This window comes from Dromaius novaehollandiae, chromosome 4, assembly GCF_036370855.1.
Source record: "Dromaius novaehollandiae isolate bDroNov1 chromosome 4, bDroNov1.hap1, whole genome shotgun sequence".
Classification (NCBI taxonomy): Eukaryota; Metazoa; Chordata; class Aves; order Casuariiformes; family Dromaiidae; genus Dromaius; species Dromaius novaehollandiae.
Window position 1 is genome coordinate 7,719,608 of NC_088101.1, and position 15,158 is coordinate 7,734,765.

Here is a 15,158-nt window from a genome sequence, read left to right on the forward strand (position 1 = left end):
CAAATCCTTAAAAAAAAAAAAAAAAAGGCAGTGAAATAACAATTCTCAAGATTACAGGCCATTTCACTAATTTACTGTTATCTAATCTAGCAGAATTTTGACAGCAGCGGCCATTGTGTGAGTTACAGTGAGGAGCGTTGTAAGATGCTGTGATCTTTGCACAGCCGACCCATTTTTTTTATATTGAACTTTGAATATGCTGCGGCGGCTGCGCCTGTGGAGAGATGGCCCAGGAAACAGCCAGAATATTAAGTACCCGGTTATATGTCTCCCAAAGGAGACCGCTGCTAATATTATACATTGCAACAACATTGCTTGAATGGTTTATTAATGGTAGCAAAACAGAGTGAATACGACATACAATGATAATAACAATAAATGTTATTTATATGGTGCCTAACTGCGACAGCGCTCTAGAGGCCTCACAAAAATACACTTAAAATGCTAGCATCGCAGTATTAAAATGTGCCCAAAGCTTCAGCAAATAAAAAGGGTTTGATATTCAAAATGTGATTTACTTATATGCAAAACCCTTAGCAGCTAATTTACATTTTAGATGGACAGACAGATTTTTTTTTTTTAAATGGCTGGTGATTTTGTTTGCCTATGAGTTTGAAAGCCGGCTTAAGGTAATATGAAGAATTTGAGCCCAAGCCATCTGAAATCAGGTTCTTTTTAGGACTCTGCGGTGCAATGACAGGGAAAAAGAATCTCCAGACGTAACCAGTTACTTTAGATTTGTGCGTATGAAATTATAATTGCAATGTAAATATAAAGCAACTTGTTTTTAAAATGTACCTAGAGCATAAGACAGCCAACATAAACCAAAATGTTCCGGGAGTCTTTGATCCTGCTTTTATACTGCTGGGTAAACAGCGTTATGTGTTTGACAGTCCTCCCGCGCTCCCTCTGTGTTGCCAGCTTTGGGAACACCTTTCTCAGCACTTTCAGTCCACGCACAGATTTACATCCCGGAGCAGCCAGGTGTGCGCCTGAGCCCCGCGAGGCCGGCCGGAGCCCAGCCTGGCTTTCCTCGAAGAACGGGAGTGCGAACGAATATGGCCTGCACTTTTATACTCGCCTGTTCTCCTCCCAGAGCCCCTCCGCACCTCACAGACAGCCCCCCCCCCGGCCCTCACACCCAGGTTCATACCCCTCCTGATAAAATGGGACAGATTATCAGGTGCTGGCACCAGTGCCAAAATGAGCAATGCTGGGAGGAGCAGTGCTGAATTCCCACCACATGCCGAGCATGCAAAGCCAGCAGTTTCCAGGGTTCACAGCCCCTTCCAGGATTACAGCTTCTGTCTTTCCAAATTCTGTAACTTCAAATACAGCAAAGAACGGATGCTGGTATTGGCAGAAAGCTCTGTTGATGAGCCTGGGGATAGCAGATGGGAAGTGAGGGACAGAGACTTTAACTTAATGCGCTTATCCTCAGTCAGTGATGATAGCGAGGATAACTGGAGAATTCAAAAACCTAACTCTCTATTCTTTAAAGTCACATTTGATTACATAGTCAAAGTCACAGTGCAGAGTTTTGCCAGCCAGATGGATGATAAGCAATTGCAGAGTCATGTTCTAGTTCTGTTTTGCAAAACAGTGCTGCATGACCCAGAGATACCTGGCCACATATTTGAATGGTTTATTAAGAAACAGTAACAAGATTTTGAGCAACACCCTGTTTACCTGCTGAAAATCTTTCCATACAGACACTTCTGATGGCATCCCAGTGCGGGTAACAGATGTATCAACCGATCTTCCAGCCTGAAGGATTCTCCTGTTGAACACTCTGAGGTAGGAACCAAAACATGTTCCCTCTCCTCATCATCCCATGTCAAATAAATTTAAAATGGAAAACACTGTACAAGTGGGGAGTGTGCATAGTATCGCCCAGAGAGTCTCTGTGCTCATCAAATGCTATTTTACAAAAGTATATGTATTCATATGCAATCTTTGAAAACAACTATTTTAATAACACAGAGAGCACATTTGGGGCCAGATGTACTGTGCAGGTGTGCGACTATAGACAAAAAAAATCTATTAGTAAAGCTTATTAGCTCTTATATACTTTAAGCATACTTAAGTGTGTTTTTTATTTTCCTGAAAACAAAATCTAAGTTTGCTAGGGAGAAGATCTTAGACTCTATGAAAGAGACAGTCTGGAACATGGGCACGACCTGAAGGTAAATCAGTAAAGTTTCAGTGGATTCCAAACAGCAGCAGCAGCATTTTAAACGATCAGAGATTCTGGCCCTCATTTCTCTGTAGAACATATAAGTAAGTACAGTAAAACCATACTTAGTCCCAGTGATTCTGTGTGACCACACAAGAAGCTCCTACCATCCCGCTTCCTATAATAAGCATGAATTTTTTCTGTAACTGTGAACAATGACAATTTCTCCATTATCAAAGAATCCAGGGGGAGAAAAATTGTCTTGTCTGTGCATAAAACACCACTCGTTTTTATGCTTTATATAAAATAATAATGAATGTGGAAGGATCACTAAGTTTCAAATCAATCACAGTCTTTTGATGTTATTATTAACTGCACATACTCCATTCTTGTGGTTTATGGTATCATCAGAACCCCTCAATTGATTTATACTCTGGTGATCTAGTTGTCTCCATTCATTATCCCATATTTAATTAATATATGCCTCAGAAGGAGTTGTCAGAAGACAAAGTTAATTATAGCAGGAAAAAAATCCAGCTGAAATCACAAGTGTCATATTTTAGTTTAGTGACAGTTCTCACAAAAGAACATTTTAATTGGTTTTGTATTTTTTCTGCTTCTCCGAGTAAATACTATTGTATTCTCCTAGCAAAGTAATACAGAATACTAGTCCCTGCTATTTACGAGGCACTTTATACTGCAAACAGGCTTCTTACATAATTAATCTTTTATTAAATACTTGCAATCTTTGAGATGCACTGAAAGACCTGATCCTGAAGAACAGAGAGATTGGCAACAGATTATGAGCCTCATTCATCAGGCTTAAATGGCACCCTTTACCAGGGGAGAGTGAATATTGTACAATCTGTCTGTAAATTCATCGGAATTTTTATTGAAAAAATTTTATTCTTCCAGCTGTGTGGGCAACCTTTTTTGAGACACTTGCAGTGTTCAAACAAATGGCTACTTCTGAAGGAATGTTTGCAGAAACAGTACATTTTAAGTTCATGTTGGAAAATATTGATATAAAACGAACATTTTAGGTCTTAAGTATAAATATTCACCGTGGGAATTGGATTTAAAGAGTTATCCTCACCCAATCAGGGGAAAGAAACGCAGTGTGGGACTTGCACATTCAATGAAAACTATCCGGCAGGTCTTGACTTCAAAATATTTGAAAGAACACCTGTCAGAGCTCAATTTACAAATAATCTGCATTTTAAGACATATTTTCAGAAGCTTAGTGAATTATTTTGAATTGTGAATATATTGAGGAAATCCAGGTCCGTTCTCAAGTATAAATTATGAAAAGAAAAAAATAAATACATCGTATACACTGCTCATTACAAATGAGCCACCTCTGTTACTCACCTCAACTAAGAATGCACCAGTGTAAGAAAATAATGGTCCTAGAACTACATACAATGAGTAACCCTTGGATGAATGCTGCTATGTACACAGTAACACTTGCACTCTTAGTGTCACATGTGCCAACACAAGCAAACTCTTAAAAAAATGCTTCTGATAGTTTGAATACTTTTCTTTAGGATTCTTTTCCTCATTCCTCTCTTCATATGGCCACTGACTCTGGGTCTAACAGTAAAATCCCAGAGGATGATCAGAATTATAAATATAAAACATGTCCAAATGTCAAAAGTGATCTAAAGCTATTCTGTAGATGAAAATGCTCGTTTCATGTACTCATACCTTCCGTTACACAGTATCCTACTATATACAGCATACACCTAGATTCCTTTATAGAAATCCATTCAAGGGATTTCACCAGACAGTTGACATCCCTTTATTGCAAGGACTCCCAGACATTTTGAACCCAGTGGTCGCTGTCAACCTCCCAACTTTCTGCACTGCCAGCACTGCCGCTTCAAAAGCATGATTATATAAATGTTATTACATGTTACAGGTCTGCAGACCTGCCACAGACCGCTTATCATGACCTCACAGACCACAGACAACAGAACTGGGGAATCGAGGCTTTGAGATTCAGCTTCCAGCTGTGTGTGTTTACCTCCCGTCCCCAGCTGTATATAGGAGACCACTGTGGAATGCACAGTATTGCTGCAAAGCATGAGAGGACACCCACATGAGGAGGACAGACTCTGCTCCCGATTACACCATTGTATATATAAAAACACTGCAACATGTCTATCGTGTTTCCTGAAACGTTTCTTTTTTGCCATCAGCAGACTCTCAAATATAAAGTGGAATTTCAGGCTTCATTTTTTCCCTTCTGATTTGACTGCAGTGTCTTATTTGGTACCACTGCAAGTTTGGTGTAACCCTCTCCCTTCCTTGGAGGCCCACTAGTTTCAAAGCCCTCCTGAACGCTGTTTCTGATTTGGGACTTATAACAGTAGCATCCCTGATAGTCATATCGCACGTGGATGCAAAACTGAAAAATATCTGTATCTGTGAGCTGAAGACCATAGTAAAAATCAGCCCATCTAATGGGAAAACACACCAGAACATTTGCCTTGTCCTCTACAAGATTAACATTGCTTCACAAGTCACCTGGACACCAGTAACATTTAAGTCCTAGGTAGGAACATGGTAAGCATAATTATCATGATCTGCCTCTAAATAACAGTACTATTAACAATGACCTGCAATGCAAGATGTTATTTCACCCCTTAGCATTATAGCTAACATTTTCAAAAATGAGCAGACAAAATTGGATTTCTTGGCCTACATCTAAACATTTAATGCTTTGGTCTTACAAAGCAGGTGATCACATTCTTGCTCACTGTGGCAGTTAGTTCGCCTCCAAAGGGCTGCTACTCCACTGCAAAAATTGATCATGGTTTTCAATGTTTTGCTCAATTTCCAGGAGCTGGTCTAAGGGATACCAGTGCAGGAGATACCACTGCCTGGGGCCCACAGAGCCACTGGCAAGCTCTCTTTTGCTGAAGTCCTGCCGAATGTGTCGTCCTGCCGAGCCCCCACCACCTGCAAATCCCAGAGGATGTGATTTCTGGAGGCCCTCTGATGTATAACAACACCGGTCAACTTATTCTTTGTAAGTTATTCTGCAAATTTAGCCCTATTATTTGGTTCATTAATCATTTCTGAGCAGACCTCAACTTTTCACTCATTTATTTAGTGCTTGTAACTGCCTAACATAGAGCTAACACAAGCAAGTTTTAGCAAGCAGTGAAAACATACTGGTCCTCTAAGGCTCATTGCTTATTTGCATTTCTTGAATGTATAATTAAAGCATTTAAAAGAATTATGAGTAATTAATACCAAATTTAAAATGGTAAATAATGATAATTAAGGGCATAAGAATCAAAACCACTCACATTTTTTCCAGTGAAATATTCTTTTCAATAGAAAGCTGAGTTTCCCCATGTTGCATTTTCATATCGATTTGGGGCATCTTCAAAATACCTGGAAATAAAAAATGTTATACCAAGTACTCTAAAAACATGAGTACTTTCAGCATTTACAGTTCAAGCCCTCAACTTCCAAATCTTAATGAAATGCCTAAACAAAATCAAACATTTTTTTTCATATGAGTCTCCACAGGAAAATACCATCTCTCAGCCAACGCTAAGGAAAACCTTTATCTGTCAGTATAGTATTTACAAAAATAAAAGAATATGAAAATCAAACCAGTCCTTGTAAGTGTCAAATAAAGTAGGTTTACCATGAACAAGTCATTCAAAATGGGCATACATTTTTTGCAGCATTTGACCTGTTATGATTTCTGAGAGAGAGAGAGACAGCACACTACAACACAGAGTTTATAACCATTCAGTCTATATGAATACAATTGTTAACTTTGATGTTTCTCTTCTGATATTTATTCCCTTTCAATACTTACTCTCTTTCATATGCATGCATTGACAGGTTGGGGATTTTATAATACAGCTGTTTAGCCTAGCTTATTGGAGTATATCAGTGAATAAAATGTCATCCCCTTTAAATTATATCTCAGCGGGGCCGTAGAGTAACTGGAATTGCAGACCTCTTCTTTTGGGGTGGGGAACAAACATCCCAGTCACGCTCTCAGACGTGCTCTCTGCTCCAGTGACTGTATGCTTAAGAAAAAAAGCGAGGTTTACTTGCAGGGCTCCTTTCAAGTAATACACAAGTACATACTGGCACTGAGATATAGTGATAATGGATACAGGCTAAGAAAGAAAAGAAAACAAAGCTGAATAGGATGGAGGGTATCAATATTCTTTCATCAATACAAAGATACTAAAAACACATTTTAAAAAAATCTTCATCAGGCATCCTATGTGCATCCCTGCCACAAATCACCAGTGTCCTCATGAATTTACAGAGAAATCTAATAAGTAAATACTTCTCCTTCGCTTGTATAGTAGAAATGGAAGAAAAAAAAAAAGGTTGCGCAGTGTCTGGTTGGGAGTATATACAAACTAAATCAAAGGTATTGTTCAAAATTTACAGCAGGTCATCTCTTCTTTTTTCCTATTTCTTTTCAATATCGAATGAAGGGCTGACCAGCAAGGTCAAACTTTCCTTATTAATGAGGCATTGCTAGAGCTTTGTCTCATTAGGGCACTCAGAACTATGCATTTACTGCAATTTGCAGCACTTAATAGAGAAAGGTCAGAGCAGGTTACGTTCAATTTCCACTTGGCAGAGGGAGGAAAAATGGAAGCAATTCATTTGCACAAATTTGAATAATTCTTCTCAGTCTCCTTTTCTTTATCTATGTCTAGATAATTCCTGCATCTTAGCTCACTCACAATCATCCCAAACCTGCCAACAGTCAGGTTTCTATGAAGGCTGTAATGGAGCTGACAGATTCTATGAATCCAGGTGTCAAAATAAAGCTATTCAGCTCCCCCCTCCCTTCCCCTCACTCACAACAGGGAATAGGAGCTGCCTCTAGTGAGCTCTTAAACTTATCATAAATGTATCAAGATTGCTGTGGGCCATGAAACAGCTGTAGACAATTAATCTTTCCACAATTCTTCGGCATAAGAATTGCTTTCCCCACGAAGTAACATCTGCCACGCTGAGGTGATTATTCATGGGCAGTGGGCGCCACCATAGTTTTATGCATAGAGCCATCAGTGGCAATGAAGCAAAATTTATAGTTTTCCCTGGTTCAGTAAAAATAACATTTCGGCTGCATTAAAATGTCATCCATCAGCATTGTCCCAGAGCACAGGGCCCCATCTCATCCAGAGAAATTAAAAAGTATTCATTTTAATGCTAACTTCTGAAGCTTGCAGTGACATTGCTTTTTTTTTTTTTCCCTCCTCCTTTTTTTGTAAGCAATATTGAGGAGGAGGAGGACTGAAGGAAAAGGTTACGTGGTGCAGCGAAGCTGAGGATTAAATGTGCTACTAGGGAGTAATGATATCCCAATTACTGGGCTGCTGCTTCTTATTTATTCATAACCCCTGAACGCTTAATCAAAAATCCTTGAATCAAATTGAACAACTAAAGAAGGAAAGTTATTTCACGGAGATAATGTAATTCTTCAGCTTAAAAAAAAATAAAAAAATAAAAGTGTCGGATGGATATAAAGGCAAATCATGGCTTTTGCCAGAGTGGTAGGGTTAGTCTTTTGAAACATTAGCTTAAAGGAGCAGGGAAATTTAAGCCGGAAATCTAATGGTCGTAATTTACAGGAGCGCTTCTATTCTAATTCCTAGAGTAAAGCTGATTAATGCCTGCTTTGGCAGTGTGCTCTAGAGAGTAGTGTGCAAAAACTTCTCCTGTGAATTAAAAGTGCCCCGTGTTGCTTGCTAACATGCAGTGGGTAGCGTCTGACAGGCGTGGCCCAAGGGCATTAAAGAGCTGACATGGGTCTGATTCCAACCTGTGGGCTATTAATGCCCCTGGTTTATTTTAGGGAGAAAGAAATGACGTTTAGAGTAGGAAAGGATGTATGGAAAAGGTTTCAAAATCCCAGACTGCTGTATCTAAGTTTCTCTACATTTGGATTCTCAGGAAAATTAAGCTGAATTAATTTCTAAGGTGGATTAGTGAAACAGTGGTAGCACCCTGCACGCATGAACTCTTTGGGAGTGAAAACAGTTTTAAAGATAGCTTATAAAGGCACACGGGCACTGAGGTACTAGGTCAGGCACTGCACCAAAGGGACAGCTTCCAGGCTGGAGGAGACCTGGTTCTGGGCAGCTTGGAGCACCAGCAGAGGAAGTCAGGTTTACCTCAGTGTGTCCACAGACCAATTCTACGGATTTTATTTTTTCAGTGTTTCTGTGCAGTTGCACCTTCCCCGAGGGTTCAAATCCTCTGTGCTTTGGGTTTCCACACCTTAAGATCAACCTCATTATGACGTGAGTACCCAAGAGAGGAACACAGGTTTGAACCAGGAGTCGGATCCAAATCCTGCAAAAAACGAAGGGATATCACTGTCTATGCTGCTGAGCCTGGAACAGCTCAAGTTTCCATAAACAGTAGTGTCAGGGAAATGGGCTGCTATTGTACTACCTAATCCTCAAAGTACAGCTTGCTCAAAAAAATAATAGCGCCTTCTTTCTTCTAAGAGTCTCTAAGCAATGGTAAACACACAGTAAGAAACATATTCCCAGTCCAGTGCCTGCATCTGAGAAGGCAATTAATTATAGCCCGAGAGAAAAACTGCATTCCCATATGTGAGAGAAGGGACTCTCAGGAGCTGCGTGATGCTAGCTGACTCTGATGAAGAACAAACAGGTTTGTGATAAATTGTCACCTGTTCTGTTTGTTTTTAGCTTTGTTCTTCTGCCTGGTGGAAGGACTGACTCAAGGCCCACATTTCCCTCAAGTCACACAAACCTGATTGTGAGAGTTTACCTGGGGAGTCTATGATGAGGGATGCTAGATCCAGTCTTTAGGGCAACCTCTACTTTTTACTGTTTTTTTGGTGCAGAAGAGTAAAAATTGGCGTAGAAACTAGACATACCTCCAACCTGGAAACAAACAAAATAATTTTGACAGTTTGCATAAATCGTTTTTGTCCCACTGTTGATCTGCTGGAAAGGACAGGTTCAACTCTTGGGTCCTGACTGACCTCACTTGAATTATGAAGTGTCTTGCCTGGCAAAAATATTATTGTTGGCAAGATCAGAATAGAGCAACAGTGCCTGCCAGGCTCTCTTGACACCTCAGCGTATCAGCCAAAGTGGCATGCTGAAGGACACGAGACTCAAGAGCAAGGAAAATACTGAAGGGGAATTGAAAATAACAATCCTGTATGGATTCAGAGAGGAGAAAACAGCTAGTGATAAATTATCATATTTGACTCTATGAAATGGATTAGACATAAGGAAAACATATAGATCAACTCATCGGGGTTGAAGGGAAAGACAGCTGGTGTTTACAAGGGTATCTTGTTGAGTTAGAAGAGAAAGTTGAAATATAATAAAAGCAAAAAAGATCTATGAGAAGGAGCTGGAAGATGAAAGGAGAGAGAGAATTCTGGAAACACTGGGAAAGGAAAACATAAAATTGGAAGAAAAAATCCATTTGAAGAAGAAAGACAAAAGGAGAAAAGGAGCAGAGAAAGCAAGCAGCTGATACAGTTAATTTTCAGCAGCCATGAGGCTCCACCGTCTGCAATCTTACATTATTTCTGAATTTCCATCTAGGAAACATTAATCAAGATCCCTCCATGTTTCCACAGGCAATCTGAACTTCCTGGGATTCAGCCTATGTGCAAAAATAGCAACTTCTGGGTCCCCACAGCTGAGAAAGCACGGTAATCCAGAAAAAGCAAAGTATGCTTTGCTCTCTCATGGAGATTTTACTTCTGTCTGATCTTTACCTTGTGTTAATCTTAAAAAATGTATATTTTTGGCTTATGAACCTGAGCTCTGAGACAGAAAAAGCTCACAGATGGACGGCCAGCTTTAAAAAAGAAAAAGAAAAAAAGGAAAAAAGGAAAACACCAAACTCTTCCTCCTTTCTTTCTTTTTTCAGTCAGAGAGGCCAAGGTAAAACAACATAGGAGCTTGAGCAAACAAGAAATTCTGCTAAATTTCATATGCTTAATTCTGGAAACAAAAACAAAGCAACCTTTACTTTGTGTCCTATGGAGCTGGCTGGAGGCTTGCATCAAATTATTTTCATTAGTAGTTCAGGATGAGATTTTCACAAACTTTTAAGAATGGACTCAAGATCCATGCACTACTATACCTATCTCTGGCAGCTGCAAGCTGCAGACTCCTAGGGAAACAGCACGAGAACAAGACAGTATTTTTCCTCCTGGGGGATACTCCCAATTTCCAGCAACGAACAGTTCAGGGATTTCCTGAGCCAGCAGTTGCCTCTTCAGCACCACTTGTGATATCCACCAGTCCTCCTGAGCAATGTAATTGTGCTTTTGATGAAACAACAGCGAGCAGTTCTGCAGAACTGCCCTTCGCCCAAGGCTGTCCCTACCCCTTACCACCACTGCACATCTCTTGGGAAGAGCAGTGGGCAGCATATGTTTGTCAGGGCTACTGGCAACGTAGCCAGGCAGGAGAGTGGCACGTAAACAGCATGTGGGGGGATTAGTCTTCCTTGGCAATAGCCCACCCTCTGCACACGACCTGAGCTCTTGAGCTTTTCCCAGTAGCTCTCGGGATATTTGCCTTTTTGGGAGGCCAGACTCCTTGTGCATTCAGTGGAGAGACAGAGCTTGCCCACATGACTCCTGGGAGACTCTAGAAGGGAAGTCGGCCGAGCTTTTCTGGAGGACAGCAAGAGCAGCATAATCTAGCTTTCAATTTACAAATGTTTTAACTCAAATGCTAAGCCACAAGCTTTTAAAATTTGGCTCTTTTTTAAGCTGTACAATTACCCTTCCCAAGAAATGTTAGGACGAGACAATTAACCATGTTATTGATTTTCTAACATAACAATCTTACTGTGACTTCATCAGGAAATCCGCTGACGCCAGGCCATAACTGCACTCAGTGGTCACACCAAGCCGTCTTTTGAAACTGGGAAGGTCTCTCTCACCTTGAAGACGCCTGGGTTTTACCATGATGCAAGCTGAATACTCCAAGGGATTCATGAAGAGCTTTTAATTGTCATTTATTATCTGAGGCCCAGAGACCCCATTGAAAGCTGATGCTCATAATACAGATCTGCAAAGCATTATCTAACATCCCTGCGATAACTAGCTGTAGGTTACACAGCAGGAAGCGCCGTGAAGAGCCGATCTCACAAGCTGTAGCACATCCTAACAGCCTGGGTATGTCCCCAGGGTCTCTAGGAGATGTGCACCAGAGCTGTTCAGCAAGACTGAAACTGAACGTTTGTGTCCTCCCAACCAATGTTAATCATGCACTGGACTGAACTCACCTGGCTCCACGAATACCATACAACTATATTCCCTTTTGGTGGGCAAAAGTGCCAGTGTAATCAGGAGCAGTGTCTCAGAGCTCTGGCCAGAAGAGTTTCCAATAGGCAAAACAGACAATGCAATCCCTGGGAAAAAGGTACTCTGACTGCCACTTGATAGGTGAGTTGATGAGATTACGGATGACCTGCTTAGAGTCAAATGAGAGTACAGCCAAGCTGGAAACTGTCCTCCAATCTTCAGTCACACTGTCATCCATTAAGCACTCCTGCATTCTCATGTGTCTTCTTAATACACAGAGAGATGCACTTCTGTTCTAATTAGCAATTTCGCAGCAGTGAGGCTCGTGCACACTGGAAGAAGCAAAGATGAGAACCTGCTGTTAATTTCAGCAAACTGCCATTTTTTCCATCCTACCAAAGTTACGGCAAGGAGACAATCCCCAGTGAGAAGGAACTACATGTTTCTGCAACCTCAACTCCTAGCCAACAGCACCCATTCATTCACTTTCTAACAACAAGAAAAAATATGAGGTGTTCACATTTGGAGCCAGGTAAGTGCAAGTTAAACCTTTTCTCATATCCTTGCCATAGGGCTGAACACCTTTTTTTTTTAAAAAAAATGGTTATTTACTGTAACTTTACTTCATTAGTGTTAAAGACATTATTTCATGTTAAATGTTGGGGGTCTTTTAAAATAAAAGACTCTGGGAAAAAATAGAGGGCTGCTTTATCAAACACACTAAACCCTTATCTCTATTTGATTTTAAAAAATTGTGAAGCACAAATTATCCGGAGCTTAGCACTCAGAGTCTCTTCCTCAGCCTATAAAGTCAACAGTTATGGTGTTAAAGTTTAATCAATCCCATAAAATGTTACTCAGAAAGTGACCCTGCTGTTATGGCTGAAGTACATCTCCTACATTAAAAAGCACTTTCGTTGAAGCCAGAGCAGTGTTATTGAAAGAGAGAGCTAATAGGTATCTAGATGAGGTTGAGAAAGGGACGTGGAAGGAAAGGAGAGAGTTGGGAGAGGCACTGAAAGGAGGAAAGTAAGGGGAGAGGGAGGGGGAAACCCCATTCTCAAATGGTTCCCCGTGGAGATAAACGTGTATACATGAATGATTGGGCTGGATGGATAAAAAGCTCTTCTGACAGTTGCTCGGAAGCAGAGTTCTTCATGAATTTCATAGTAAAGCTAGATGCAATTTTCACATTCAGCACAGCAAGATTACAGCAAACAACACAGATGGTAACATCACTGGAGAGAGATGACAGGGCATGACCAATTCCTGTGAAGAAACCTTTTTTCAGATACTGTTAAGATGATGTTAGTTAAGCTACAACTTCATCAGGACATTATATCTGTTGGGGAAAACATGAAGCCAGAAGATCCATAATTACAGTCCACAAACATCCTTTTGATCATCAATATCCTGACTATTGATTCATGCCTAATATCCAGCCATCTTCCACTGCAATGTGCAAGTCCTAGGCAGGACATAATAGGCCTCACCACAAATTCTAATTTATATATGTTTTGGATTAGCATACCCAGCATCCTTTGATCTGTATAGCTGTGACTGCTGTACATATCCATGTATAGCATACATATCCATGATAGCTTTGATTGGATCTTGTTATCAGTGAAGAGAATGAAAGCACATAAACACTTCTGATGGAAGCAATATGACTTAAAAGCAGAATAGTTAAGCTTACCAGAAAAGTTCAAAACTACATAGTGTGCCACCAAATCTTTGTCTCACCTAGCAGAGTTTAGACTCCACCATTCACTAAGAAGTTTATAAAGTATACCAGATTTTAGGTCAGGATTATAAATTATGCCTTTGGTTAAACTTATGTCTTCCAGGTCCATGTCTGAGCATATGCAATCCACTAAGAGTTATCCGAGCATTCAGAAACTACTAGAATTAGCACCTTACCAGAAATAGTCCCATATGTTAGAGGCTGAGTTGTCCACGGACTCTGTTTCTGAGTAGCAGCTGTACATAAATTATTTAAAGATCCAAAAGAGTAAAACGATTCCTCTTTCAAAGGCCTCTGTCTCAGAATTGCTTGCTGGTGGCTAGTAGTATATTCCAATACTCTAGAGAAGAAAACATTTGTTTGCTTACCACCTATGAGAAATTTCAAGTGACTTTTTTCTCAGAGCTATGGATGAGCAGTGGGCCATACCAGAGAAATTATTCAAAGTTAGTTATATCCTAAACCAGGAATGTAATCTGCAGCATCATAAAGTCAGTAAGATGCTAACGTTTTAGACTGCTTTAACTCATATAGTTGATACATACTATTTAATTACAGGATGACTCAAACCTGATCTGGGAGCGGGCTCCAGTACTGCTATACCAGAGAGTGTGTAAATAGAATAAGGATTTTCTTGTAGCTCTGAAGAGCCAAATCTCTCCAGCTTAAAAACAGGAAAGCTCTCGTCTTAACAGAATGAAAAAAGCCGTAAAAGTCACTTGCAGACCTCATGCGGTAACCGCTGCTGGACAGCTCCCCGAGCCCCTGGGGCGCGCAGGCACAGAGGGGAGGGCAGCAAGCCTTCCTTGCTGTTCTCCTCGAGAATCCGCTACAGCATCCTAAAGGAAACATTCTCCAAACTCATTTGGGTTATAATGTCTCAAATAACCATATGTTCATTTTCATCTGAATAATACAACGATGTAATAGATACCTGCAATGATTCAAACAGAAGACAGTTATTGACTCTGAGGGTGAGATTGAACATTGCAAACAAGACCAGAACTTCAAGAATAAATTATGAAAAGTTCTTCACAATTCCTACGTGTTTGCTGTTCTGCACCGACTAATTTTATAAAGGCTATTATACACTAGAAGTCAACTCAGTAAAGCTGAATTTACAGAGAGATGAGAATATGTAGCCCAGGCTCATGCCACATTTTATGAATCTGAAGTTCGGTTGGAACCTAACAGTTCACATCATAATTTGGATTTCCTCCAAATTTTGAGGGTGTTGTGGGCTGAGGTTTTGACTTGTTCAATCTTGAAATGTATGGCAACACAAGAAATTTAAAAAATGTAATAATTAATAATTGAATAATTATTATGATTTTCCATTTACTTCTGTGCAACATTTACAACTACAGCACTGCAGTATTCTTTACAGTGTTTACACCTAACTATGCCAACAATTTTTTTTTGACAGATCTATTCTGAATGCAGGGCAAAGGTATTGGATAAAATGATGAGAAACCCCCTTATTAACTTTAGGGCTTGAATTGTTCAGGTGAACTTGCAAACACACAAAAGCTGACTCCAGTGAAACACAACTGCCACAGCTTCCCAAGTTCTCCACTCACTAATGGGTACACAGCGATAATGCAGATTTCCAGAATGACCAAAGCTGCTAGCACAAATAACAAATTAATTTACCACCTCCACCTTCCAGCCAGTGGGGCAGCTTATCTATTTTTCTCTATTTTATCTTTTCCAGGTTAGCTTTAAACAGCCTCAGCCACGAGTTTTTCTCCCTGCTGAGAGACTACTGAAAAACCAAATGCCTGCCACCAAAGCTTGCTCTTAATGTTTAACCTAAACATATTGTCCTCCTTTTCATCTCACTATTCTAAATTTACATTTCCTGCATACAATAAACAACTCTTCTCCTTTTTTTTGGTTGGTTTATGCCACAGAATATTTGT